Source organism: Heteronotia binoei, chromosome 21 (assembly GCF_032191835.1).
Source record: "Heteronotia binoei isolate CCM8104 ecotype False Entrance Well chromosome 21, APGP_CSIRO_Hbin_v1, whole genome shotgun sequence".
Taxonomy (NCBI): Eukaryota; Metazoa; Chordata; class Lepidosauria; order Squamata; family Gekkonidae; genus Heteronotia; species Heteronotia binoei.
The window spans coordinates 357,707-382,045 of record NC_083243.1 but is presented as its reverse complement, the minus strand read 5'-3'; the positions used below and the strand labels follow the sequence as shown (position 1 = coordinate 382,045).

The window sequence follows — 24,339 nt, the reverse complement described above, 5'->3', positions numbered from 1 at the left end:
TACAATTTCATTTTCCTGCCCTCGCAATGGGCCTACCGTGTCCTTGCTCTTTTTCTTTCTCTGAACCCTTTTTTGTTGTTTTTAGCATCTTTGGCCAGCCTAAGCTCATACTGAGCTTTAGCTTTCCTAACTCTTTCTCTACAAGCCCTGGTGATCTGTCTATATTCACCCTTGCTTTAAGGCCCTCCTTCCAATTCCTTATGTATTTCTCAAGTCTTTAGAGAGCTGTTTATGGGGCCACCTTGGCTTCTTTAGTTTTCCTCCTCTTAGGAATGGTTTGTGATAGGGCCTTCAATATTTTGCTTTTAAGAAACTCCCACCCCTCCTGAATCCCCTTCTCCTTAAGTATTTCTGACCACAGATTCTATCCATCATAAACTTCGTTGTTTGTCAAAATTAGCTCTCCTGAAGTCCAACCTATACGTCCAACTGCATACAGCTTTTCCCTTCCTCCAGACTGAAAATTCCAAAATCAACTGCCCCCCCCCCCCCCGCCCAGGATGCCCCCTCCTTCCACCTCATCAACCAGTCCCTCCCTGCTGGTGAGAATCAAGCCCAGGATTCCCTTCTTTCCCTCTCCACCTTCCGGGAGATGAAGCTGTCAGCAAGTCAAGTCAGGGATTTCTGTGACCTTTCATTTTTAGCTGAGCTGGACTTCCAGCAGATAGAAAGCAGCAGGCTCATTTCTGTAGCTTCCCCAGCCCTAGGATGCTTTTCAAAGGGATGGGGACATCCCAGGCAGAGATATTCCACAGCACTCTTATCCCACGTCACCCTTTTAAGTGGAGACGCCAGGCAGCGACTGTTGGACCGGAAGCCTTCTGTGAGCTAAGCAGAGGCTCTTCCACTGAGCCGGAGTCCCTCCCCGGGAAGAGAATCCTGCCACCTTCCTTCTCAGAACAGTCCACCTGCCCTCCCCCCTCCTTGACACCCCTCCTGGAGGAGTATTCTGGAGCCTTGGAAGGTGCAGGGGGGGCTGCACAGAGACGGGGGGGCTCTCTCCAGCACCCCACTTGCACCAGGGAGACTCTCAGGAGGAGAAGGGCAGGAGGCACCCAAACAGACATCTTTCTAAGGAGCCAAAAGAGGACAAATGTGATGCTTATTTGCCTTCCTGAACTGGAATCAAAATGTGTATCTGGGAGAGAATCCAACCCCCTCACCTAACACTCCTCCCTTCCTCCCAGACCTCAAGCAGAGCTCCTTCACCAGGTGGGACACACACACCCAGGTCTCGGGGAGCCCTCTGCCTCCCCACCAGTCACAGCTGCCCTTGCCTACTGGAGCACCCACAGCCCCCCCCCCCACGGGGTCAGGCCCAATTAGGCCTTCTTCTTTCCATCCCCTTACAAAGGAATATTTCTCCGAATGTTTGAGATGCTCCCCAGACCCATGGGGGCTTCAAGCCCACTCCCATTTCTGGGTGACCTGCTTTGGTGGTGATGGTGGACAAAAGCCCCCCACTTTGCTATGAGAAGCCCCTACCCTGGCAGTGGAGGCCAGAAGAGACCACTCCTGGAGCAGAGACTGAGCCTCTCTTCCCCAACCCAGCTGATGGGCTCTGGAAGCTGAAGGCCTGGCATGGAGCCACCAGAACGCACCACCAGGAAGAAGAAAAAGAAGAAGAAGACAACATTGGATTTATAATCCCTCCCACTCAGAGCGGCCTACAATCTCCTTTCCCTTCCTCCCCCTCAACAGAAACTCTGTGGGGCTGAGAGGGTTCTCCCAGAAGCTGCCCTTTCAAGGACAACTCCTACAAGAGCTCTGGCTGACCCAAGGCCATTCCAGCAGCTGCAAGTGGAGGAGTGGGTGATCAAACCCGGTTCTCCCAGATAAGAGAGCTCTGGCTGACCCGAGGCCATTCCAGCAGCTGCAAGTGGAGGAGTGGGGAATCAAACCCGGTGCTCCCAGGTAAGAGTCTGAGCACTTCACCACTACACCACACTGGCACCAAACCGGAAGAGGAGCCAGATCACACAACCAGTCTCAGCTGGCCCATTTGGCCCCTTCAACCAATCCGAGGAAAGTCCCAACCTGGATAGCCCAGCTGCAAACCCCATGATCTCATCAGACCTTGGAAGCTCAGCAGGCCCAGCTCTGGCAAGGACTTGAGGAGAGACCTCCTTGGAATACCAGAGCTGGGAGGCAGGGGCAGGCTTTACTCAGCCACTCACAGAATATCCTCCAGGCCAGCAGTAGGGGTCACCAGGACTTCCAGGTGCACACACACACTTATACATGCGCTCACACATGTGCATGCACGTTTTAAAAAATGGTCCCAATCCAAGGATGGTTGTCATCAGCATCCGCAGCGCAGCTTTGTGCACCCGGAAGTCTTCACAGGAACAAGGCACAGAAAGAACCTCTTGTGAATGCTTCTGTTGTCTCTGATTTCGAACTTGGATCTCGGATCATGATAAGCCTGACTTGAAAAGAACATCCCAGAGAGATTCATGTGCGTCACCGCGTTGGTGTGAAGCAGCAGCCCAAAGTCTGAGTCCAGCCAGGCACCCTGAAGACCCAATGCGGTTTCACTCCAGCTCTTGTGGGCACCTGCACGTCAGGCCTTTGTGGGCCTTAAAGGTGTCTCTGGACTCTGCCCTCGGGGGGGGGGGGGGGAGAGAGAGCCACATTCCCAGGCAAGAAAAGGATCTGATCCGGCTCTGCAGCTCTTTGACTGGGACTGTGGAGGCAGTTTTAAACAGGGATTATGCTGTTTATATCATGAACTGAAACCGTTTTATGTGCATTTTTAATCCATTTAAATTGTTTTCATTTTGTTGAAACCCGCCCTGAGCCTCCTGGAAGGGCGTCATGAATGAATGAATGAATGAATGAATGAATGAATGAATGAATGAATGAATGAATGAATGGCAGGCCTGTTGGCTGCCAATGTGAGCTTTGAACGGGCAAATGGTCTTGGGGGCCAGCAGAAGTCTCCCCTGGCCACACAACATCTGCACACAGGAGCCAAGAGCAAGAGTACACGCCCTGACCCCCCCTCCCAAAAACAGACAGCCTCCCCAGCAGCAGCAGCAGCAAGGCCAGTGGGTCGGCCTCCGCAAGTCCATGGAGTGGAGAACTCACTCGGCAGAAATGGGAGGAGGGGCCAGGAAAGCTTTGGGGGCCCCACCAGCCCTGATGTGGAGCTGGAATGGCCAGAAGGGCCGCACTTCCAGACACCTGGGGCAGCCTCCAACAAGTGGCCATCAGGTGTGTTGGGGGGGGGGGGTGAAGAGCCCCTCAAGACACCCGTCCTGCAGCTGGCAGGCAGAAGGCCCTAGGAGGGGCCTTCCAGATGGGCATTGGGTTGCTTGGCACCAGCAGAAAAAGCAGAACTCCCCTCCCCCAGGAGGGCCTTCAAGACTAACCCAGTCTGCCCCAGCAGAAGCAGCTGCCTTTTGCCAATGGCCTCCTGCTAAGAGAGGCTGGTTTGACATCCCTCCGCCGACCCCTTTTCTGTTGCGAAAGGATCGACACTTCCATGTGGCTGAAACAGTCAGCCCTCTCTCAGGAAGAATCCTGCTGGAATAAATGCCGCCTGCTCTCTGGTGCTACGGAAGTCCTCTTTTAAGCAGCCAAAGTTCCGGGGCAGAAAAGGGGGCACCACAGATATCTCCTCCTGACCCACCTCCCAGGAGCTTTAATGCACTGGAACACACACACACACACCCCACACACACACCCTGAGGAGGAAGCCCAGACCCCAACCGGGAAGGAGCACCTGACCCCTCCAGGCCACCACCTGGGGGAGGGGGGGCTCCATCAGCAAAGGAGCAAGGGAAGGCAGATCAGCCCCCCCCCCCAGCTGCTTCTAACAGGGGCCAGAATCCGGCCTCCGATGCTCTTCCTGCCGGCCACACTCAGGTGCGACTCAAATTGGGGTTGTTTTTGAGGGGAGGAGGCTCAGCTCTGCTCCTCCCCCTCCCCAGCCCCCTTCCCTGCTACCTGCCCGTCTCCTCTTCCCCCTGCAGACACCCAGCCAGCCAGCCAGCCAGCGGCCCTCAAAAGCTCCTTCTTCTTCTTCTTCTCTCTCTTCTGAAGCAGCAGCAGCATCTATTTTGGGCTCAAGGGCACTGGAGAGGAGAGGAGAGGGGGAGCTCCCTTCCTTCCTCCCTCCCAGCCAGCCAGCCAGCCAGCTCTCCTTCTGAGGCCTCCCAGCTCCCTCTTCTTCCTGGGGGAGAGGGCTGAAAGGCAGGCCAGAGACCCAGCCCCGCCAGGCGATGCCTTCCCCACACCAGCAGCAGGGAGTCCTTTCCTCCCCATGAGGCCACCAGGTTCCACACCGCCTCTGCTTCTAAAGGCAGGTTTCCCACACTCCCTGGGCTGAGGCTCCTCTCCTGGCTTGAGGGATTTGGCCAAACACACGCTCAGTTCCGCCTGAGTGACAGGGCAAGCCTGCAACCCCCCCTCCCCCCCCAGCACTCCTTCGGCAGATGGTGGCACCTTCGCCTGGCTAAAGCCAGGCCTCCACAATTGCTCCGAGAGAGAGAGAGAGAGAGAGAGAGAGAGAGAGAGAGAGAGAGGATCCCTGAAAGGCTCCCATTCCGGCCTCTTATCCAGCCTTTGAGCAGAAGATGTGCTGATCCCCCAGAAAGAGTTGCAAGGCCCACAAAACCTCTCTGTTCCAGAAGAGCTCAGACTCCCCCACCCCACCCCACCCCGTGGATGTCGTGAGCAAGGCAACCTAACAGTCCTGGGGCCAGGGAGGAGGCAACCCCACACTCCCTGCCAGCACCTGAACACACCTGACCCACGGAATCAGACCCCCAGCCACCACGGTCAGCACTGCATGCGCACCTCTTGGAGGGGGGGGGTGAACCCAAGCAGGGCCCCCCCTGGCCCAAATAAGGAGCTCTGCAGCCCCTCCTCTCCTGAACCCCCCACTGATCCAGGAAGAGGAGCCTGCCCCCCAGCCCCAATCCCTGCAGGCAGATGTGACCAGGACTTCCTCCCCCCCCCCCCGCAGGCAGACAGGCCAGCCAACCTGAAGGGCCCCCCCCACACCCAGCAAAGAAGCCCCAGAAGAAGTGGGGCAGGCCGGGAGGGGGGACCAGCAGAGGCCCTGGAGGCCAAAGGCCTAGACCAGGCCCGCCCCCCCCCACCTGTCCTGCCTTCCCTCTCCCCTGGGCGGCGGAGGCGGGGGGGGGGGGCGAGAGAGGCCGCCGTTTCCGGGAGGCGAGTGGCTCAGAATGCAGCCCCCCCCCGCCCCCGGCAGGGCTCCGGGCACCTGCAGGCCGCCTCCCTCCCCCCCCACCCCCCAGGGCCTGTGGGCCAGTCAGCGGAGAGACACAAGGGGGGGGCGGCATCCATGGAAAGGAAGCGCGGGCGCCTCTGCCCTGGGGGAGCAGCCCCCCCCGCCCCCCCCCCGCTCCTGCTGCGCCAAAAGAGCTGCGGCCAGACGGGGGGGGGGAGCTTCCCACTGCCAGCCCTGCCCCCCCGCCCCCGGAGAAGCGGCAGCGGCTCTCCTCTCCTCTCCCCCCCGCCGCCGCCGCCGCCTGCCTGCTCCAAACCTGGCCCTGCAGCTCCCCCAACCTGCCGCCCGAGACGCCGCCGCCGCCGCAGCAACCGGGAGGGAGGGCGGGCGGGCGAGGACGCCGGAGGAGCCCCGGGGAAAGCGGGGGGGGGGGGGAGAGGGGCGTTTTCCGAGCCGGCGGCCGCGCGAGCTTCCCCCCCCCCGTCCCTCCCTCGGTCCCTCGGTCCCGCGGCGGGCGGGGCTTACCTGGTGCCTCCCGGGGAATGGCGCTGCGGGGCCGGGGCTGGCGGGCGGTGGCGGTGGCGGTGCGGGGCCGTGCTCAGGAGCGGCCGCATCCTAGAGGCGCCGGGCGGGGGCCGGGGGGGGGCGCGGCGGCTGGGGGCGCTGGAGGAGCCGCCACGCTCGGCCCATGGGGCGAAAGAGCAGCAGCGCCCGGCGGTGACCTTGGCGGGCCGCCCTCGGCTCACATCCCCGGCCGCCCGGCGGGCACACGCGGGCCGCTCACACGCCGCAGCCGCCCCGCCGCCGCCTCCTCCTTCTCCGCGGCCGCCGCTTCAGCAGCAGCAGCAGCTTCCCCGCGGCGCCGCGCCGGCGCTCCCTGCCCATCGCCGGGCTCCCGCTCCTCCGGCCGCCTCCAGCCGCGCCCCGCCGCCCCCCGCCGCCGCCGCCGCCGCCGCTCCCATGACGGCCCCGAGAAGAGCCGGCGCCCGCCGCCGTTCCTCGCCTGCCGCAGCCAGCCCTGCCGCCGCCGCCTGCCCGTCTCCGCCGCAGTCACAAGCGCGCCCGAGCGGCAGAGCCTGGAAGCGGCGCCACGCCGGCGAGGGGAGGGGAGGGGAGGGGGGCGGGGCGCCGGCAGGACCAGGCCCCGCCCCACCCCGCCCCGCCGCCCACCCGGGCCTCTCGGCTCGCCGCCTGCCCGGAGCACAAGCGCCGCCGACGGAGAGACGGACGGATGGGCGGACAGAAGCCCTCCCTCCGCTCCAGGGCGCCGGCCTTAGCGGGGCTGCCGGGGACTCCCAGGGCGCGCCGTCGGTCGGAACCCAACCCTTCGGGCGCCTCCTTCCCCTCGGCGAAGCGACGCGGGAGCTGCAGCTCCGTCGCCTTCGGACTCTCGACGGGGGGGGGGGGGCGGCCCGGCCCCGGCTGCAGCGCGCCCCCCCCGCCCCCTCCAGCGAGCTCCCTGACGGCTTTCCCAGCTCCCGGGGGCGACGGCGCTCTTGCGACGAGGGGTCGGGGGGAGGGCAGAAGAGCGAGCCCTGCGGCCAGCCTCGCCAGCCGGGAGGGGCCTACCTCGCAGGGCCGTCCTCGTGGACACAGCATCGTCTCGCCGGCGCGCTTTCCGGCCGCCTTCCCTGCCGCGCCTGCAGACGGTGGAGCCGGGGACGGGGGTCCGGTTGGGAGACGCTGGATAAAGGAGCCCCCCCCCCCCCAGTGAGGGGCTTGAAGCGGCGGGGGGGGCGGCTCTTTTCCCCGAGGGGAACCGGCGAGCAGAAAGAAGGGGGAGCTCCCCACCAGCTGCCGCGTGCCAAGGTGCCTCCCGCTGAACGCCGCGCGGAAGAGACGCTGCTGCTGCTGCTGCTGCTGGCGCCGCCGTCGGGGGTCTTCGCGGCTTGGACACGACTGGGGGGCGGGGGGAGGGAGGGAGACGCTGCGGCTCGTGGGCCGCCTTTGCTGGGCCTGCCCTGCGCGGGGGGAGCCGGTCAAGGGAAACCCCCGAGCTCCCGGGGCCAGGCCCGGCCTGCAGGGAGAGGGGGCTCCGCTCTGGCCCTCTCTCGCCCAGGCTCCTCCCGCTGTGGGGGCCCCGCTCTTGCGCTCTTCACTGGCCTGGCCCGGAAGGCCCGCCTTGGCCTGGGCGACCTCCACGGACTGCAGAGCCAGGCAATGGAACCCCCCCCCCCAAAAAAAAGAAACCACCTCTCTTGTCTAAAGCGGGGAGGGGGAGTCTCGCGGCAACTTCGCGGTGCGGAAGGTGGAGGAGCCGGAGCTGCAGCCTCCTGTCTCTGCCCTGCGCGGGGGGGGGGGGAGGCTGAACTCCACGAAGGAACGCCCCCCCCCCCGGGAAGTGTGGCTTGCCAGGAAGGGCCTCCCCAGGCGCTCAAGGCTGCCTGCGGGTTCCCCTCGCTCTTCGCTCTAGCCCCCCGGCCTGTGTTCTGCAGCAGCTCCGGAGGCCGTGGGGTGCAGTGGGCAGAGTGCCAGCCGAGGAGGCTGCTTGGGGGCAAATCCCCCCTCCGGTTGGGGGAGGCCGCAGCGGCCCCTGTGAGGCTTCCCTTCAGGACCGGGGGCTCGAAGGAGGCAAGAACCCGCCAGGGCGGGGCCCGCAGTGTCGCCTCAGAGGTGCCCCGCTGGCCGCCCCGCAGAGCCGGGATGGGAGCCAAGATGGGCGAGAGGCGCCAGTGGCGAGAACGGCTGGTCTGCCTGGCCCTCGAGGTCCAGCCCTCCCCCCCCCCCCGCTCTGGAGGTGCCGCAGGAGATGGGGGGCTCCTCGCTGAAAGCCATTCTCGGGCCAGCTGGGGCAGGCGGGGGGGGGGGGGGTCATCCCCTTTTGCCACCCTTCAGGCAGACTCCTCTGGCCCCCTGGGGTGCTGCCAGTGGGGGAGGCATGGGCAGGAGGGGCACGGCTGGGCAGCCTGGCATGTGACTCCCACCCCCACCCAAGCCTCAATGATGTCGACGTGTTCAGGAAAGAAACTGGTTTGTCTCCCTGATGTGGGGGGGGGGAGGCAGCCCCACAGAATCAGACTCCAGCAGCCCCTTTGAGACCAACAAAGTTTCACCCGGAGTGGGACCTTTCTCGTGCCAGCACACTTCCTCCGAATTTCCGCAGAATGCCATGGAAACAGAAACAACAGCCTTACATTTAGAAGCTGGGTGGTGAGTTAGCATATGGAAGATGTTGTGGACAGATTCAAAGAAGAATAAGCTTTGCAAGAGGGCAGTTGCCTGCTAGGGTTCAGGGGGGGGGGCAACATCACAAGGGAGACTGGCCGGGGTCCCTGATTGCAAGAGGCTGCTATTCGGTTTCTTAATTGTGAAGAGTACTGTCGAGTTAGAGAGACTAGGCATGGAGCTGGGGGGGCTGGGCCTTTGAGTGCCCTCCCGAGGAGCCAAAATCGACAGGCCTCTGGGGGGGGGCTCCAAAGACTAAGGGCATGCCCGCCAATGCCGCCCCCCCAGCCTCAGAAGTATGCTTTGCGGGTGCCTGAGGCCCTCCCGGTCTAGCTGGCCTGAAGAAGGGGGCCGAGAAAGTTCAGAAAACTGCTGCGGGGGGGGGGGGGGGGCAGTGCTGAGACTGCAGGTTGTTTCCTGCCTTCCCCGCCACCTCGCCTCTTGAGCGAGGCCCCACTGCCCAGGCGGGACCGGCTTGGCTCCTTCAGTGTTCCTCCGCTGCAGAGGCCGAACCCCCGACTTGGTGGGCTCCTGGTACCTGCCGCATCCAGGGGTGTGCTGCGCGCCCTCCTTCCTGAGCTCAGACAAAACGGTGGGCGTGGGAGGCCACACCTGGGAGCAGGCTCACGCTAACTGGGCTAGAGGGGACACTGCGCTGCCCCTGGGTCTCCCCCCCTCCAGAAGGGGCTGCCAGCCTCCAGGCGGTGGCTGGAGAGCTCTTGGGATTACGGCACATCTCCAGGGGGCAGAGGTCAGGCTCCCGGGAGGGAGAAACCGCAGGGGCCTCCCCCCCCCCCCAGCGCTCCAGCCGCCGCCCCCTCCTCCATCTCCTGCAACTCCCCCCTGCCATCTTGGCGGCGGCGGCGGCGGCTTGCAGCTCCACTTCTTCTCCGGCCTGGAAGCTGGGGGAGCTCTTGCACCGCGCCACGGGCCGCCCGCTGCCGCCGCCGCCGCTTCTCCGCCCGGCCGGGCTTGCTGGGAAGGAGCAGGGCCTGGGCAACGGCTGCGGGCCTTCCCCTCGGGCGAGAGAGAGAGCCCGGCTCCCCCGGGCGAAGCCCGCCCGGAAGGCAGCTACTTGGAGAGACCCGCGCGGGGAAGGCCGCGGCCCCCCGCTGGGGAGGCTGCAGACTTGGGGGCGGCAGAGCGCCGAACCGCGGGAGGGAGGCAGGCAGGCAGGGCCCTCCGCGTAGTGGCCCCGGCCGGGATCAGGCGTGCTCGCTCTTTCCGCGCGCGCGGCCTCCCCCTGCCTGCGTGGCAGCCTCTCCCCAGCAGGAGCCGCCGCCCCTCGCCCTCCCGGCCGCCGAAGGGGCTCCAGGCCCCACCCCAGCAAAGAGTTCGGGCAGAGCCGCAGGGGCCTGGCATTGAGTCCGGGGGGAGGGGCAATCACGCGGCCTCCTCCGCCAGTGCTGGTGCTGAACTGTGGTGAGAACTGGCCGAGACTGACCAAGAGAGAGATCTTGGAGTCATGGTAGAGAACTCACTGAAAATGTCAAGACAGTGTGCGATTGCAATAAAAAAGGCCAACACCATGCTGGGAATTATTAGGAAGGGAATTGAAAACAAATCAGCCGGTATCATAATGCCCCTGTATAAATCGATGGTGCGGTCTCATTTGGAGTACTGTGTGCAATTCTGGTCACCGCACCTCAAAAAGGATATTATAGCATTAGAAAAAGTCCAGAAAAAGGCAACAAGAATGATTAAAGGGCTGGAGCACTTTCCCTATGAAGAAAGGTTGAAACGCTTGGGGCTCTTTAGCTTGGAGAAACGTCGACTGCGGGGTGACATGATAGAGGTTTACAAGATAATGCATGGGATGGAGAAAGTAGAGAAAGAAGTACTTTTCTCCCTTTCTCACAATACAAGAACTCGTGGGCATTCGATGAAATTGCTGAGCAGACAGGTTAAAACGGATAAAAGGAAGTACTTCTTCACCCAAAGGGTGATTAACATGTGGAATTCACTGCCACAGAAGGTGGTGGCGGCCACAAGTATAGCCACCTTCAAGAGGGGGTTAGATAAAAATATGGAACACAGGTCCATCAGTGGCTATTAGCCACAGTGTGTGTGTGTGTGTGTATATATATAAATTTTGGCCACTGTGTGACACAAAGTGTTGGACTGGATGGGCCATCAGCCTAATCTAACATGGCTTCTCTTATATTCTTATGAAAGAAGCCCCCCCTCCAGGAAGGAATGAGGGGACTCCCCAGCCCCCACCCTGGGCATCGCCCTCCTCTGCGGCCTTCTTCCGCGAGGGGGGAACGCCCCTGTTGGCTCCAAGGGCCCCTCCTGGACAGATTCCCCTGGGGGCCCAGCAGGTGGCGCTGCAAACACCCCTGGCTGGGTGGGGGGAGGGGGCGGTCGCATTTAGGGCTTCCTACAGCTGAGGCTGCCCTGGGATCTGTGGTGGGCCTAGGAAGTGGTGCTCAACCCCCCCCCCCCCAGGCCGGGTGTTGTAGGCCCCAGGGGTCCTTTGCTCGCCTAGCAACCCTCCCCCCATCCAAGTTGTAATGGGGGGGGGGGCAGCTCTGCTTAGCTTCTCTGAACCGCCTTCCAGGGCTGGCCACTTTGAACTGTGCTCAGAACAGGCTTCAGCATGGGCCCAATGGGGGAATTTTGCCGAATCAAGGCCTGGACCACTTGCACTTTCTGAACACTGGGTCAGCGTTTGGGTCAGTCCACATACAACACACCTGATAGGTGACTGGGCAGATGTGGCCCAACCCCTCCTCGCTGTCAGATGGCCACCCAGCCTCTGCTTAAAAACCTTCAAGGAAGGAGAGCCTCCCACCTCCCAAGGAGGAAGCCTGTTCCACTGAGGAACCGCTCTAACAGTCATAGAATCCTAGAGTTAGAAGGGACCTCTAGGGTCATCTAGTCCAACCCCCTGCACAATGCAGGAAACTCACAAACACCTCCCCCTAAATTCACAGGATCCTCATTGCTGTCAGATGGCCATCTAGTCTCTGCTTAAAAACCTCCAAGGAAGGAGAGCCCACCACCTCCTGAGGAGGAAGCCTCTTCCACTGAGGAACTGCTCTGTCAGGAAGTTAGAATCCTAGAGTTAGAAGGGACCTCCAGAGTCATTTAGTCCAACCCCCTGCACAATGCAGGAAACTCACAAACACCTCCCCTTAAATTCACAGAATCCTCATTGCTGTCAGATGGCCATCTAGTCTCTGCTTAAAAACCTCCAAGGAAGGAGAGCCCACCACCTCCTGAGGAGGAAGCCTGTTCCACTGAGGAACTGCTCTAACATTCATAGAATCCTAGAGTTAGAAGGGACCTCCAGAGTCATCTAGTCCAATCCCCTGCACAAAGTAGGAAACTCACAAACACCCCCCCCCCTAAATTCACAGGATCCTCATTGCTGTCAGATGGCCATCTAGCTTTTGTTTAAAAACCCGCAAGGAAGGCGAGCCCACCACCTCCTGAGGAGGAAGCCTCTTCCACTGAGGAACCGCTCTAACTGTCAGGAAGTTAGAATCCTGGAGTTAGAAGGGACCTCCAGAGTCATCTAGTCCAAGCCCCTGTACAATGAAGGAAACTCACACCTCCCCCTAAATTCTCTAGCAGCCCCGTGGCACAAGTAGTAAAGCTTCAATACTGCAGTCTGAGCTCTCTGCTCACAACCTGAGTTCGATCCCAGCAGAAGCTGGGTTCAGGTAGCTGGCTCAAGGTTGACTCCGGGAGACGAGCGGAACCCCATCCAGAATGACCAGAGTCCTACCGGAGCCACCCACAGTTCTCGACACCCCTCCCATGCCAAGGGGTGGATTTGGATTACAGGAGAATACCGCCCCGCCCCCCCCCTGCAGTGCCGTGGGGTCTTTTCTCCACAGGGTCTTTCTGCTTTGGGGCGAGTTCTTCTTGGTTCCAAAAGGCCTCCTGCCTCCCCACAAGAGCCGCCCAGCCCAGCCTTGCATGTATCTTTCAGCAGAGATCTCTTTGCCTGGATTAAGTTGTGATGATGTTGGAGAAGTAGCACTCATTAATTAGGGGAAACGGAGATATTTGGCAATTAATGGGACTGGTGACACATCTTCTCAGTTAATTTCATGTAAATGACTCTCATAATTATCCACATTTTGAATAATTAAGGAGGGGTTAGTGTCATCGTTTAACCTCCCGCTTCCAAAAGAGAGCAGTTGCTCTAGCAGCTGCGTCGATGCCTGGTGTCTGATGGGACCGGGGGCCACAGCCTGACTCTTCCAACCTGGGCAGGGTCAGATATAGAGGCCAGGCCTCCCCACCGGTTCCCAGAGCCCCTGTGCCCATCGGGAGCGATCCCAGCGCTGCCGAAAGAGGCTTGTGGGCACTTTGCAGGAAGAGACGCAGAATACCCGGGAAGGGGAAACAGCCGGGGTCAGTTTGGAGCTGTAGCCTCCTGTTTCCCACCCCCCTTGGGCGATGGTGTTTGTTCTTGCGGTCCTGCAGCCAAGATGATTTCTCTCCTAGCTGAGCTGCAAGGAAGAAGACTGCAGATTTATACCCTGCCCTTCTCTCTGAATCAGAGACTCAGAGTGGCTCACAATCTACTTTATCTCCTTCCCCCACAACAGACACCCTGGGAGGTGGGTGGGACTGAGAGGGCTCTCACAGCAGCTGCCCTTTCAAGGACAACCTCTGCCAGAGCTATGGCTGACCCAAGGTCATTCCAACAGCTGGAAGTGGAGAAGAAGAAGACCATAGATTTATACCCCCACCTTTCTCTCTGAATCAGAGTGGCTCACAATCTCCTTTCCCTTCCTCCCCCACCCTGTGAGGTAGGTGGGGCTGAGAGAGCTCTTGCAGCGGCTGCCCTTTTAAGGACAACTCTGCAAGAGCTATGGCTGACTGACCCAAGGCCAATCCAGCGGATGCAAGTGGAGGAGTGGGGAATCAAACCCTGTTCTCCCAGATAAGAGTCCATGCACTTAACCACTACACCCAACTGGCTCTCTATTAGAGCTCTGGCTGACCCAAGGCCATTCCAGCAGGTGCAAGTGGAGGAGTGGGGAATCAAACCCAGTTTTCCCAGATAAGAGCCCGCGCACTTAACCACTACACCAAACTGCAACAAGGCCAGCTTCAACATATCACAGGCCGAACTGTGCTGGGTCAGAGCACTGGTGCCTCTAGCCCAGTTCCCTGTTTCCAGTGGGGACTGCTCAGGTAGCCCAGAGAAACCCACAAGTGGGCACACGAGCAGCAGCCTTCTTATGAGACAGTCAGCAAACAGCGGGACCACGGAGGTACTCTCTCTCTGTCTGCCCGGGCTTGATGTTAGAGTTTTCCTTCTCTTGGCTGGCGAGGTTGGTGAGCCCAACCTGCCCATCCGGTTATACCGCCGGACATTCAGTCGCACCATGACGTGGCAAACTCTGTGAAAACGGGGGGGACCAGCGAGAAGGTGTTGCCACGGATGCAGTAGTGTAGGAGAGGCCATTGCAGTGACCATCTGCCAGGCATAGCCAGACAGTGACCACGCAGCGTTCACTACACCGGGAAAGGAGAGGCGATGTATTGCGCATGCACTTTCTCCGGGGGGGCAGGACACCCAGAGGGAGCCCCCCCCCCCCCACGGAGGTACTGAGAAAAACCACAAAATACTCTCTCCATGTACAAAACTATTTCTCAGTGTAATATATAGCCTCAACAATTTATAACAATATTACAATAGAAGAAGACTGCAGATTTATACCCCGTCCTTCTCTGTGAATCAGAGACTCAGAGCAGCTCACAATCTCCTTTATCTTCTCCCCCCACAACAGACGCCCTGTGAGGTGGGTGGGGCTGAGAGAGCTCTCCCAGAAGCCAACCTTTCAAGGACAACCTCTGAGAGAGCTATGGCTGACCCAAGGCCATTCCAGCAGCTGCAGGTGGAGGAGTGGGGAATCCAACCCGGTTCTCCCGGATAAGAGAGCTCTGGCTGACTCAAGGCCATTCCAGCAGGTGCAAGTAGAGGAGTGGGGAATCCAACCCGGTTCTCCCAGATAAGAGAGCTCTGGCTGACCCAAGGCCATTCTAGCAGCTGCAAGTAGAGGAGGGGGAATCAAATCCAGTTCTCCCAGATAAAAGTCTGCACACTTAACCACTACACCAAACTGGCTCTCTATACCAATATGCAATACAACAATGCAGTAGACAAGTGCACCTTTAAGACCAACTAAGTTTTATTTAGAATACAAGCTTTCATGTGCTCGTATTTCTACCGTGTTGTTCTACTGCTTCAGACCCACATGGCTGCCTGCTGGGATCTATATACAAATATGCAGTTAGGAAACCAGCCAACACACAATGTAGCTACTGTCCATATATCACAATTCTTTTTAAACCCAAGAGAACTCTTGGCACATAGACCTTAACCTTACCTTGATCAATTCTGGACCATGTGAATTGCAGCACCACTAGTCTACAGAACCTAAGAATATGGAAGACGGTCCCTAGAAGAAGAATAGCCTACATCTGAAATGAAATTGGGCCGGTTCTGTTTGTCGTCGGACTGGATTTAAAAAGAATTATGATATATGGACAGTAGCTACGTTGTGCATTGGGTGGTTTTCTAACTGCACATTTGTATTGTAACATTGTTATGAATTGTTGAGACTGTATATTACACTGAGAAATAGTTTTGTACATGGACAGAGTATTCTGTGGTTTTTCTCAGTTCTTATGAGACAAGGCTGCTTTCTACGGAATCAGACCCCCACCCCACCCCCAAACGTGGTCCATGATGGGGTCAGGGTCCTCTACTCAACCTGGCAGCAGCTCTCCAGGGTTTCCCTTCACCTCCTGCCTGGTCCTTTTTCATGGAGATGCCGCTGGGGCTGCAGCTGGGACCTTCTGCCTGCCATGTTTGCAGGGACATACGTATATCTGAGACTGCTTTATCCTGAATCCGTCCTTTGGTCTACCAAGGTCAGTCTTGTCTACTCAGGCTGACAGTGAAGAAGAGTTGTTCTACCTCACTTTTCTCTGCCTTTAGGAGTATCAAAGTAGCTTTCAATCCCCTTCCTCTCCCCACAACAGGTGCCTTGTGAGGCGGGTGGGGCTGAGAGTGCTCTCAGAGAATGGTGACTGGCCAAGGCTCCCCCTGGAGGAGGAGAGGGAAGCAAGCCTGGTTCTGCAGATGAGAGAACCTATATATATAAACAGACACACTAGCCTGAAACCTGTGTTTTGCTACGGCATTTAACTACCTTTTAAAAAGTTTTTTGTTTTAGGTAGAAAGAGTGTTATGGTTTTGGAAGATTTAGAAACTCAAATGCCATAGTCTCTCTCTCTCTCTTTCTCTCTCTCTCTCTCTCTCGGCTTGGCTTCGCGAACGAAGATTTAAGAAGGGTGCAATAGTCCACGTTTGCTGCAGGCTCGCTGGTGGCTGACAAGACCAATGTGGGACAGGCAGGTCCGGCCACAGCGGCTGCAGGGAAAAGTCTGATTTAGGGTTGGTGCTGTAGCAGTGCGATTCTTCCTCAATCTCCTTTTGTCCTCAAGACCAGCTATGCGTGCGTTCTCAAAGGAAGAGACATAGTAACTGTTACGAAAAATGCCTATTGTGGTTGAGAGCTGACTTCCCCTATCGGTCTGCATAACAGCCTGTGAGGCGGGTTAGGCTGGAAGTCTGTGAGTGGCCTGAACTCCGTGTAGACCAAAGCAGGAGGGAAGAATGACACAGAGTCCAGCCTCCAAAGCTGCCATTTTCTCCAAGGGAACCGGCCTGGAGAGCAGCAGTAATTCTGAGTGATCCCCAGCCCTCACCTGAGGAGTGGCAGCAGTGGCTCCCCAGGAGGAAGTGGCTGGTTTGGAGGGTGGAGTCTATGGCATTGTACCTGTCTGAGGTCCCACCTTCACCATGTGCCACTCTTCAAATCTCCCAAGAACTTCCCAGCTTGAAGTTGGCAACCCTATCTCCTTCCGAGTAGCAGTAGAAGGGTCTAGGGGTCTGGGCTGGGCACTGATGAGTCAGGACACCTGTTTGACTGCCTGCAGCCTCTCCATCGAGCTCCACAGCTGACCAGTGCGGGGGGGGGGGGTGGAAGCAGGCAGCAGGCCACCAGGCACACAGCAAAGACCGGCCTTGAGAGGGCCTTGGATCTGGGGCTGCAAAACACAGGGTCCTCTCAAGGTCAGTCTTGTGTGGTCAGGTGGACAGAGGCTCTCTAGGAAGGTTTTCCATATAACCTGCCTGGCTGGGGGGGGGGGTGTTGATGGGGAAGAGGGTCTTTCTCATCTCTCGACATCCAGGCTCAGGAACTCTGTAAGGAAGCTCCAGCAGGCTGTTCTTTTTCGGGAGCGGGGGAGAGGTGTTGCTGGAGCGGTTGTGCCTTCAGGTGGCCACCAGACAGCTCCATTCCCCCTCCTGCTCTCTGCCCTCCAGGAGCCCAGTCGGCAAGGAGTGCCAACCGCCTCTGAAGGGCAAGTGTGCCACCAGGGCAGTAGGGGTGGGCAGCACACGAGGGGTGCTCAGCTGACTGGCTGCTTGAGGGCTCTGGAAGACTTGGGGACAGGGCAGGCCGGAGATCTCCCTACCATGCCAGCATGGGGCCTTGTCTGGCAGGAGGAGGCTGGCAAGATACAAGGGCGAGGGGAGGTCACATGGGGGGGCTACACAAGAGCACTGAGACACACTCAGCCTTCCAGTCACTTCTTACGGCTTCACCAGGCCGCTGCTGCCCGGACAGAATGATTCCCTGTGCAACTATGTTTAAATCTGTCTTTCAAAACAAATTAATTTTGAAATAGCCCCTACCTTTTGCCGTTCTCATTAATGAAATCTGAATATAGCAACCAGTACACTCAGCTACCCGTAACGCCAGGAATGGATTTGGAAGAAGAAGGGAATGGGCGTCACGCGGTCTCTGTAAGCAGAACGTGGCTGGGTCCTTCTTCTGCCGGCCCCTGCTGAAAGGTGGACCGGCAGGCCCAAAATCACCTCTGGAAAGATCCCACCCACAACCCCGTCTTCCTTGGAAGAAGACAAGAGGCTAAGTGGGGTGGCCAAACTGTGGCTCGGGAGCCACACGGGGCTCTTTCATACAAATTGTGTGGCTCTTGAAGCTCCCATTGCCCAGTTGGCCAGCTTGGAGAAGGCATTTGGCTCTTGAAAACATTTGTCCAAGCCAAGCCAACTGACAGCTTGGAGAATGCATTTAAAGTTAAAGATGCTTTCTTTCTACCTCTACTTTCCCCATCTATTTGCTTTCCTTCTCTTTCTCTCTCTCTTCTTCTCCTTCTTGTGGCTCTCAGACACCTGACGTTCATGTCTTGCAGCTTTCAGACATCTGGCATTTCTTCTATGTGGCTGTTAGTTGAAGCAAGTTTGGCCATCGCTGGGCTAGAGCGTCAGAAAAGCCCTGCCGGATCAGGCCCCTGGTCTGTCTCACAGGGTGAGGGGAAGAATCTGTTACTTCTAGAATGCGGAGCTCTCCCCTGCTGTGGAGGAGGAAGAAGACTGCAGATTTATACCCCGCCCTTCTCTCTGAATCAGAGTCTCAGAGCGGCTTACAATCTCCCATATCTTCTTCCCCCACAACAGACACCCTGTGAGGCAGGTGAGGCTGGAGAGGGCTCTCACAGCAGCTGCCCTTTCAAGGACAACCTCTGCCAGAGCTCTGGCTGACCCAAGGCCATTCCAGCAGCTGCAAGTGGAGGAGTGGGGAATCAAACCCGGTTCTCCCAGATAAGAGAGCTCTGGCTGACCCAAGGCTCTTCCAGCAGGTGCAAGTGGAGGAGTGGGGAATCAAACCCGGTTCTCCCAGATAAGAGAGCTCTGGCTGACCCAAGGCTATTCCAGCAGCTGCAAGTGGGGGAGTGGGGAATCCAACCCGGTTCTCCCAGTTAAGAGAGCTCTGGCTGACCCAAGGCTCTTCCAGCAGGTGCAAGTGGAGGAGTGGGGAATCAAACCCAGTTCTCCCAGTTAAGAGAGCTATGGCTGACCCAAGGCCCTTCCAGCAGGTGCAAGTGGGGGAGTGGGGAATCAAACCCCGTTCTCCCAGTTAAGAGAGCTATGGCTGACCCAAGGCCATTCCAGCAGCTGCAAGTGGGGGAGTGGGGAATCAAACCCGGTTCTCCCAGTTAAGAGAGCTCTGGCTGACCCAAGGCCATTCCAGCAGGTGCAAGTGGGGGAGTGGGGAATCAAACCCCGTTCTCCCAGTTAAGAGAGCTCTGGCTGACCCAAGGCCATTCCAGCAGCTGCAAGTGGAGGAGCGGGGAATCAAACCCGGTTCTCCCAGACAAGAGAGCTCTGGCTGACCCAAGGCCATTCCAGCAGCTGGAAGTGGGGAATCAAACCCGGTTCTCCCAGATAAGAGACCTATGGCGGACCCAAGGCCATTCCAGCAGCTGCAAGTGGAGGAGTGGGGAATCACACCCGCTTCTCCCAGATAAGAGTCCGCACACTTAACCACTACCCCAAACTGGCTCTCTGAACATCCTGAGGTGGACTCCTTCCATCCCTGAGGCTCCATTCCGCCACTCACCCTGACCAGGGTTTGTCCAGCTCCAGCTTCAAGACTGCCAGGGAGGGGAGCTCCGCACCTCCCTCTGGAGCTGATTCCACTCTTGAACAACTCAACAATATTTGTAATAAATAAAGTGTGCAGAGGTGTGCAGAGGTGTCTGGGAAATGGGAAAGAGCAAGAGTCCAGGTGGGAGAGCTGTCGTGAATCACGGCTCACTTTTTCAGATCCAGCTAGAATGGGAGCCCATCTGTCCTATATTTTGGAATGTGGAGTGGTTTCAGATGCCAAATGACATTAGCAGGCAAATGGCCATAGAAGGTATGATTGGATCAGGTCTGATATGCAGAGAGGTAGCAGGCATGGAGAAAGCAGCCTTGGTGATGAGACAGGAAACCTAGGTCTCGATTCAGTCCAGGAAGATGCCTTGTCTTGAGCTTGGTTATCAGCTGCAGTTCAGCAGTCTCTCTTTCTAGTCTCCCTTTGAAATTCCTTTGTAAGATAACTGTTGCTTTTAGGTCAGTGATTTAATGTCCTGACGGGTTAAAAAGTCTCCCCTCCCTCCATTGTTTTCTGAATGTTGTGGTTTCTGATGTCAGACTTGCGCCCATGATATCCTTGAGTGAAACAGGAGGCATTCTCCGCCTGGAGTTCCTTGCCAGATGGTTCCACCAGAGGGCTCTCTATTCCCAGCAGCAGCAGACCAGGTTAACCAAGCTGAACTAGCAAAGGGCATTATGGGAGGCGGGTGGGGTGGAAAATGCGCTCAAGTTTCAGGTATTGCGCCCCCGTATGGATTTCCAGGCAAGACACAGCCAGAAGAGGGGTGTCCCCTGCTGGCTTCTGCAGAGAACGCCTGGACTTCCTGGGTGCTCTCCCATCCGAGCACCGTGCCAGTCAGGCAGCAGGCTGACCCTTCCAGCCAGGGCAGCAGCAGGAGTCGCAGATCAGTGGGAAAGGCCTGGACATCCTGCTGGAAGGGACGTCCCCATCTCAGCGGCTCCCCAGATGATTTAGTCCTACTGGCTAGTCCACGGTTAGTCCCACGGAAAGCTGACGTTCTAAATAAAAATTTGGTTGGTCTTAAAGGTGGCACTTGACTCCTGCTTTGTTCAACAGCATAACTCTGACCTCAGTTTGGGTTTGGGGCATTCTGCATCACTTCTTTGCTGGGGGTCAGCTGGATCAGTGCCATTAATGGGAGGGGGGAGCAGGTCCTGCGTGGTGCAGATTAGCAGAGCCAGTTTTCACAGGCAGAAGCAATTTCTTGATTGCATTTCGAATGCAGACAGTTTGACAAAGCCCTGTGTTTACGCCCTTCTCACACAAATGGGCTTTCCTCCCCCCCCGCCCCCCCCCCAGGACTGAAGTGTTTATGAAGCCGCTGAGTGAAGCAGCTCAGGGTGGAGGGGTGGGGGCTCTGCAAGTTGCCTCTTCTGATTCCTCCCTTCCCCCCCCAGCCTTCAGAGGGCAGTGAAGCCTCAGGATGTAAATCTGGGACTTTCAGTCTTGGGGAAGGGAAAAGCTGTATGTAGTCAGATGTATAAGTTGGACTTCAGGGAAGCAAATTTTGACAGACTTAAAGTTACACTGGGTATAATCCCATGGCCAGAAATACTTAAGGAGAAGGGGATTCAGGAAGGGTGGGAGTTTCCTAAAAGCGAAATGTTGAAGGCCCAATCACAAACCATTCCTAAGAGGAGGAAAACTGGGAGGAGCCTAAAGAGCCAAGGTGGCTCCATAAACAGCTCTCTAAGGACCTGAGAAATACAGAAGACTCATTTAGGAAATGGAAAGAGGGCCTTAAAGCCAAGGACGAACATAAACAAATCACCAGGGCTTGCTGAGAAAGAGTTAGGAAAGCTCAGTATGACCTTAGGCTAGCAAGAACAACAAAAAGAGTTCTTATATAGAAAGAAAGAAAAAGAGCAAGGACATGATAGACCCCTTGTGGAGACAGGAAAGTGAAATTGTGACAGGTGATGAAGAGAGGGCAGAACTGCTCAGTTCCTACTTTTCCTCAGTCTTCTCTTCTGAGGGAAACGATGCTCAACTTGGCATAACTTGGGACATCATAAATAGATCCCTCCTGGAGGGGCGCTTTCCAACACCTCTGAAAGAGGCTTTGGTCCACCCCCTCCTGAAAAAATGTACAGCAGACCCGGCCGAATTGGCAAACTACCGACCGGTGTCTAATTTACCGGTTTTAGGTAAAATTATTGAGAGGGCAGTGGCGTCGCAGCTGCAGAGATTTCTGGATGACGCTTCCATCCTAGACCCGTGCCAGTCTGGCTTCCGTCCGGGCCATGGGACGGAGACAGTGCTGGTCGCCTTGGTAGATGACCTCCAGCGGCAACAGGATCGAGGTGGCGTCACGGTGGTGATGCTGTTAGATCTGTCGGCGGCGTTCGATACAGTTGACGATCAGCTACTGACCCGCCGCCTCGCCGACATAGGGGTTAGGGGGTTGGCCCTACAATGGCTTTCCTCCTTCCTAAAGGGTCGGGGACAAAGGGTGGCAATCGGGAGCGAGCGGTCCCAGAGGCGCACACTAGACTGTGGGGTGCCCCAGGGAGCAGTTCTCTTCCCGATGTTATTTAACATCTATATGCGCCCCCTTGCCCAGATTGCCCAGAGGTTTGGGCTGGGTTGCCATCAATATGCAGATGACACCCAGCTCTATCTGCTAATGGACGTCCGGCCTGGCTGCGCCCCAGGGAATCTGGATCAGGCATTGCAGGCTGTGGCAACGTGGCTTAGGCTGAGTGGGCTGAAGCTGAACCCGATGAAGACAGAGGTCCTTCGCGTGGGCCACGGTGCTCTGGGGAGGGAAATACCTCTCCCGGTTTTCGACGGTGCACCGCTGAAAGTGGCACCCCAAGTCAAGAGCCTGGGAGTTCTACTGGAGCCTTCATTATTAATGGCCCAGATAGCAGCCACTGCCAAGTCAGCGTTTTTTCACCTGAAGCGGGCAAGGCAGTTGGCCCCTTTCCTAGAGCGTCGGGACCTCGCAGCAGTGATTCACGCGACGGTCACCTCAAGACTGGACTACTGTAATGCCCTCTACATGGGGCTGCCTTTGTGTCGAACCTGGAAGCTGCAGCGGGTGCAGAATGCGGCGGCTAGGCTGTTATTAGGACTCCCGAAATGGGAGCATATATGGCCGGGGCTGCGCGAACTGCACTGGCTGCCAGTTACATACCGGGTTCACTACAAAGTGCTGGTTATGACCTTTAAAGCCCTATATGGCTGAGGACCTGCCTACCTGAGGGACCGTCTTTCCCCATACGAGCCCCAGAGAGCACTGAGGTCAGCAGGGAAGAACAAACTGACTATCCCTGGGCCAAAAGAGGCCAAACTGCAGAACACCCGCGTACGGGCCTTCTCCGTTGCAGCTCCATGCCTGTGGAACCAGCTCCCAGAAGAGGTGCGGGCCCTGCGGAGTCTTGACCAATTCCGCAGGGCCTGCAAGACCTTCCTTTTTAGGCTGGCTTTTACAGATTGCTGATTAATGATCGCTAAACAAATGGATCCGCCAAAATGATTTTGCCTCAGGGATCTTCACTATCACATAAACTGACAGAAATAGCGCCAGGAACATCACTGTTACTGTCAAATTATGTTAAATGTGAATTGTGGAACTGGGTGGCCAAAAGGCTGTGTGGCCAAAAGGCTGTGTGAGACAAAAGGCTGGACTAGATGGACCCTCACTGGTCTGACCCAGCAGGGTTCTTCTGATGTTCTCCTCAGGGAAAGGCCTCAGCCTCTCTGCTCTGTTGTTGTCCCTCCAGAGGAACTGGGTGGCCTCTGTGTGAGACAGGAGGATGGACTAGATGAACCCTCACTGGTCTTATCCAGCAGGACTTTTCTGATGTTGTTCTCAGGGGAAGGCCTCAGCCTCTCTGCCTTGTTGTTGGCTCTCCAGAGGAACTGGCTGGCCACTGTGTGAGACAGGAGGCTGGACTAGGTGGACCCTCACTGGTCTGACCCAGCAGGGTTCTTCTGATGTTCTTCTCAGGGGAAGGTCTCAGCCTCTCTGCTCTGTTGTTGTCCCTCCAGAGGAACTGGGTGGCCACTGTGTGAGACAGGAGGATGGACTAGATGAACCCTCACTGGTCTGATCCAGCAGGACTTTTCTGATGTTCTTCTCAGGGGAAGGCCTCAGCCTCTCTGCCTTGCTGTTGGCTCTCCAGAGGAACTGGCTGGCCACTGTGTGAGACAGGAGGCTGGACTAGATGGACCCTCCCTGGTCTGACCCAGCAGGGCTCTTCTGATGTTCTTCTCAGGGGAAGGCCTCAGCCTCTCTGCTCTGTTGTTTTCCCTCCAGAGGAACTGGTTGGCCAGTGTGTGAGACAGGAGGCTGGACTTGATGGACCCTCCCTGGTCTGACCCAGCAGGGCTCTTCTGATGTTCTTCTCAGGGGAAGGCCTTGGCCTCTATGCCTTGTTGTTGGGCCTCCAGAGGAACTGGGTGGCTGCTATGTGAGACAGGAGGCTGGACTAGATGGACCCTCCTTGGTCTGATCCAGCAGAGCTCTTCTTATGTTCTTATGAAGGCCTCAGCCTTTCTGCCCTGTTGTTGTCCCTCCAGAGGAACTGGGTGGCCACTGTGTGAGACAGGAGGCTGGGCTAGATGGACCCTTCCTGGTCTGGTCCAACAGGGCTCTTCTAATGCTCTCTCTCTCTTTCTCATATAAAACCCTCTTCCTGTAATTTAGATTGAGATAGTTTTGTTTGCCAAGAAGCAAACATTTACTATTTCCTATAAATTCCACTTGAATGACTGCATGGAAATTGTTGATTTCAGCGTCTGCAATTATGCCATCACATGAAAAAAGTAGCAAATAATCAAAATCAACATTAAGGTAAACAACAGTGTATGAGGCCAGAATGTTAACTCTTAGCAGCAGCACGAGAAGAGTGGGGAAGGGAGATACAGCCATTATGCCCTTACTGGAGAAGGGGTGGGTGGCTGGGTGGGTGGGTGCTCTCTCCCCTCACCAACACTAGTCCTTCACCCCCTGCCCTCCAGCTGCCCACTGGTCTTTCTCCTGCCAGGCAGAGACAGTCTGTAGCTATTTCCAGACCCGCCGTCCAGGTAGGTGCGTTACTCAGGCCGTCTCTCTTTCTGAACATCTTCAATACAGCTGTGCGGCTTCATTTTCCTGGGAGTTCCTGGGGAGTGACCAGAGCTTGCCTAGGATACTGGACCACCCCCCAGGACTGGGCCAGCCTTGACCACAGAGTCGCTTGGGGGTAGGGTAGGGTTGCCAACCCCTAGGTGGGGGCAGGGGATCCCCTGATTTGGAGGCCCTCCCCCCGCTTCAGGGTCATCAGAAAGAGGGGGGTAAGGGAAGGGAAATGTCTGCTGGGAACCTCATTATTCCCTATGGAGATTTATTCCCATAGAGAATAATGGAGAATTGATCCGCGGATATCTGAGGCTCTGGGGGGGGGCTTTTTTTTTAGGTAGAGGCACCAGATTTTCAGTATAGCATCTAGTGCCTCTCCCCAAAGTACCCTCCAAGTTTCA

At 57.4% G+C, this 24,339-nt stretch overlaps 1 protein-coding gene across 2 annotated transcripts in view; it reads right to left on the bottom strand.

Moving 5' to 3' along the window:
- LRFN5 (leucine rich repeat and fibronectin type III domain containing 5) overlaps positions 1–5,738 on the bottom strand; it is a 117,950-nt gene extending 112,212 nt beyond the window's left edge. For both annotated transcript variants that reach the window (XM_060262319.1, XM_060262318.1), the window contains exon 1: positions 5,726–5,738. The gene's annotated coding sequence lies outside the window, so the exon portion shown is untranslated. The remainder of the gene's footprint in view (positions 1–5,725) is intronic.
- Between the last annotated feature and the right edge of the window lie 18,601 nt (positions 5,739–24,339).